This window comes from Echinops telfairi, unplaced genomic scaffold (genome assembly GCF_000313985.2).
Source record: "Echinops telfairi isolate 266 unplaced genomic scaffold, ASM31398v2 ScPeMD7_20;HRSCAF=75, whole genome shotgun sequence".
Classification (NCBI taxonomy): Eukaryota; Metazoa; Chordata; class Mammalia; order Afrosoricida; family Tenrecidae; genus Echinops; species Echinops telfairi.
Window position 1 is genome coordinate 3889847 of NW_022103917.1, and position 4048 is coordinate 3893894.

The 4048-nt window shown below is 39.6% G+C and overlaps 1 pseudogene; it reads right to left on the reverse strand.

Annotated features, from left to right (window-relative positions):
- Nucleotides 1-504: 504 nt before the first annotated feature.
- On the reverse strand, nucleotides 505-1316 carry LOC101649434 (annotated as a pseudogene).
- Between the last annotated feature and the right edge of the window lie 2732 nt (nucleotides 1317-4048).

Below are 4048 nucleotides of genomic sequence, written 5' to 3' on the forward strand. Positions count from 1 at the left end.
GCAATAGTGTAACCATGATACAAGAGTGATCATAAAGGAGTTGAGACCACCCCAAACCTTTTCTTCTCCACCATCAGGAGAAGAGAATAACTTATTTTGCTAAAAACCCCTTCAAAAGAAATAGCTGTGCAGCAGAATAATTCTTGGGATAATGTTCTGCATGTAAACGGGCCCTTAAGGGACCTGACTGATACAATCAGAGGTCAGGAGGTTTGCTTGAAGTCTATATATAAATTTTGTTTCTATTTTGACATAAGAGAAAAAACCAAGGCTTTTGTCTAAAAAAATGTGGTGAAAGTATGCACTTCGTAATTATGCAACCTTTGGCAAATTAGATTCCTTTTTTCATTTATTAAAAGAACCTATAATATCTATTTCTGAGATTTTTGAAGAGTAAATATATGTAAAATGACTAGAACTAGTAGATTCCAATGCATAGCAGCTCTTATGTTTCTACATACTTTTTAAAAATCAGTTTATTTAGTTAGGTGCTTTGCAAGAAATCTAGAATATCAATTTGTGAGGATAAATTCCATTTGTGAGCGCAAAGGTAGTAATGCAAGTAGGCTTGGAGCTGGGGGACAGCTTTTATTTTTGCCAAAATGTGTGAGTCCGAGGCTTTGTGATCAGCCCAGCACTGATTTGGGATCTCGCACTTCCCTTCTCGGTCTTCTTGGTGTCTGGGTTTACACAGCTTCTTCTTGAAGTCTGCATCCATGAGATACTTGAGGATTTTCGCACCGTTGACATCAATTTTGCTGCAGGTGGCCATGTCCGATGTCTGGTGTATTCTACGCAGAGGTACTCGATGGAGGGAGAGAGGGCCAGTCACAAGCAGTAAGCCACTGGCCAGCTGCTTCAGGAAAACCACTATCTTGCCTTGATGGCAGGTGGCAGCCCATGAGGATGATCAGAAATGTCCCCAGGGTGATGCTGGCATGCAGGCTCCTCCAGTGCTGACTGAATGCCTTGGCTCAACAGCTTCGGAAGCACATCTTCTGAAGGTGGTTTTGTGCAGCTTAACCACTCGGGTACCACCATGCTGGGCTTGTGACAGTAGCTAGGACCTTCTTCTTTTTCTTCTCAATGCTAGATTTGGCCGCTGACTACTTCCTCTTGGACATGACCTTTCTGGAACAGCTGGCGGAGCAGGAATACCAGCCAATTCCTCTGACTGGAGTTTCGGCGGCTGTGGGGCTTCCCCTTCTTGAGCTTTTTTGGCACTTGATCTTAACTTGGCCACTAGCATCTGCTTTCTTGACTTCAGGCTTCTTCTCCTTGGTGTATGGCTTCTTCTCAGCCTTTTCACCTGCCATCTTGCAAGATGGAAAAAGCTCTACATGCTTTTTTTTTTTTTTTGCTTAAAATTGAACACAGGGCTGCGCTGGCGTTAGGCAGTATTGTTCCCTTAGTGGATTTGCATCTATTTTGACTTAAGGTCTTCGTTTTGAAAACATCTATAGCTAACTAAATTCACAAGTTCTTTCATGGCTCGGACTTATTAACACTGTGCGGTAGTACACTTTGAGCCTTAAGTCACAAAGTGACAACTTGAACAAATTAATTGCCTTTGTGTCTGGGGCTAGGATATAAGAATTGCAAGGGGGCAATTGTGTCTTGCTAGAGTTTTTGATAATTAGTGTACGGACAGGTTGATTAGCAAAATTAGTTCATGCTGTGGGTTTCATTCTTTGTATTTAAATTAAAATGTACTTTAATTTAAATGTCATGCAAAATAAATTCTTAAAAAGGGACTAACTTGAAATGAGCCTATTTTGGCACATTGTAATTACACCTTTATATTACTCCTTCATTTCAATCTTCTTTCAAGTAGAAAAGTACATTTTGTAAGTTTCTATGTTATAAATGAAGATACAATAACCACAAAGGAAGCAAAAATAGACTCAAACTATTAGCCAAAGTGCGGTCCAAAGAAATGTATTTATTTCTACTTTGTTATACAACTATCTTTTTGCTCCCTGCATGTTAACTCTGAGAGCAATGGTGCAAATGGAAAATATCCAGTGTGTGATCAAAGGGTGTGGCGTCCTGTTTCGAGTCTCTTAACACATGAGATGTATTGCCGTCATATGCTATGATTTCACAGGAAAAGTCAATACAGTTGACTGCTGAAACATACACCTTTTCCAACCCAAACCAAGTAGGCTATTCATGATAGGCAATCTTATTCTAACCCAATAAATGAAGATTTGGGCATAAACCTCAGCAAAAAAAAAAAGTCTTCAATCACGGAGATTATTTTTATCCGAATGGTCAGCTTTAATTTCCATTAATAGTGATTAATTACTTGCCATCATTCTCTCATATTCCCATATTGTAGTGGTTTGCATGTTGCTGTGATGCTGGAAGCTAGGCCATCAGTATGCCAAATAACCGCCTGGCCCCCCATGGCAAACGGGTTTCTGCCGAGCATTCAGACTAAGACAGATTAGGAAGAATGCGTTGATGATCTACTTCCAAAAATCTAGCCATGAAGGTCCCAACCGAATACTGTCTGATGTATTGCTGGAAAATGAGGCCCTATTTTGGAAGATGCTCGAAATACCCAGCAGCCAAAGCAGTGGGCTCGTGAATCCCAATGATGGGAAAGGTGGTGCTGAACAAGACAGTGTTTTCTAAGACTGAATGTGGGTTCAACGTGAGTCACAACGAATATCACAACCATCTGCAATGAAGCAGGCAATGTGCTAACTTGTTCAGGAGTGACCCTGTGTAGATCAGATTTAGATAGAATGTAATCCCAATTATCCGACAATTTTCATCCGGTAAAAAGACCCAGAAACTGTCTATTCAGTAACTGCTACTCATCGGCTATATTTCGAGCTTTTACTTTGTCATAATATAGTTACTCACATTTTTTGGATGGAAAAACTGAGGCCAAGATGGCTTAAAATGAGATGCCAATGGTAGCCGGTGCAGTAAATGACAGAGTTAGGAAGAGATTCCTGGCCTTCACATACTAGGTCCAACTCCTCTTTCCACTTAAACCCAGCTTCATCTTTGTATTTCACTTATGAAATGTTACAAAGATTGGCAGAGAAAACTAGGGATTCAAAGCTATCAAGCCAATGTCTCACCAGAAGTTTTAGCAATGCCTTACGGAAGACATGAGTCTTGGGGGATAGGCATGATTTCAATAAATAGATGTGGGATGGAACAAGGAAGGAGAACAGGTCTAGCAATTGGGGGGCATCTCAAAGGTCAAGGTAGAATTCAGATCACAAGGGAAAGCACACAGCAGAGCAGGATAGCAGTGGTTGATGTTTGGTTGCACTGATGAATACCTTGTGATTACGTCATCTATTTAAATTACATTGTGATCTCCACATTGTTTGAAAATGTTTATTGCCAAATCTGCACTCAGGCCTCTCTCAAGCGGGGCATAGGAAAGGAAATAAGTAGAATGTTTATTTTTGTCTCCTATTTTTCTTCTTTGACATTTTTTTTTAATTTCAAGCATGATACAAACTTTTATCTTTAGGAGGAAAACTAGTATTATACAGATTTATAAAGATATAATAATAATTTATAAATTATTAAGGGTTCATGGGGGAGGGGGGAGAGGGAAGGGAGGGGGAGGGGAAAAAGGGAAAATGAGCTGATTCCGGGAATCTAAGAGGAAAGCGAATTTTGGGAATGATGAGGGCAACAAATGTATAGATGTGCTTTACACAATTGATCTATGTATTGTGATGAATTGTATGAGCCCCAATAAAATGATTAAATTAAAAAAATAAAATAAAGTTAGGCTATTTGGCCTATTTCTACAGCCTTGCCATAACCATTTCTGACAAACTAGTGTATGTTCCTCCGTCGCCTTCTCCATCACCTACAAATTGGGCAGGTCTCTCTCTCAGCCTCTTCCTTTCCCTGTCCTTCACCTTCTCCCTCTGAATTTTTTTAAACCAAATTTTATTGTGGTGTTATTTGCACACAACCAAAAACAATAATTTCAGTATACATTTTGTATGTTTGACTAATATATGCATCCACCATGATAATAAAGATATAGAATGATTTCTCTCAC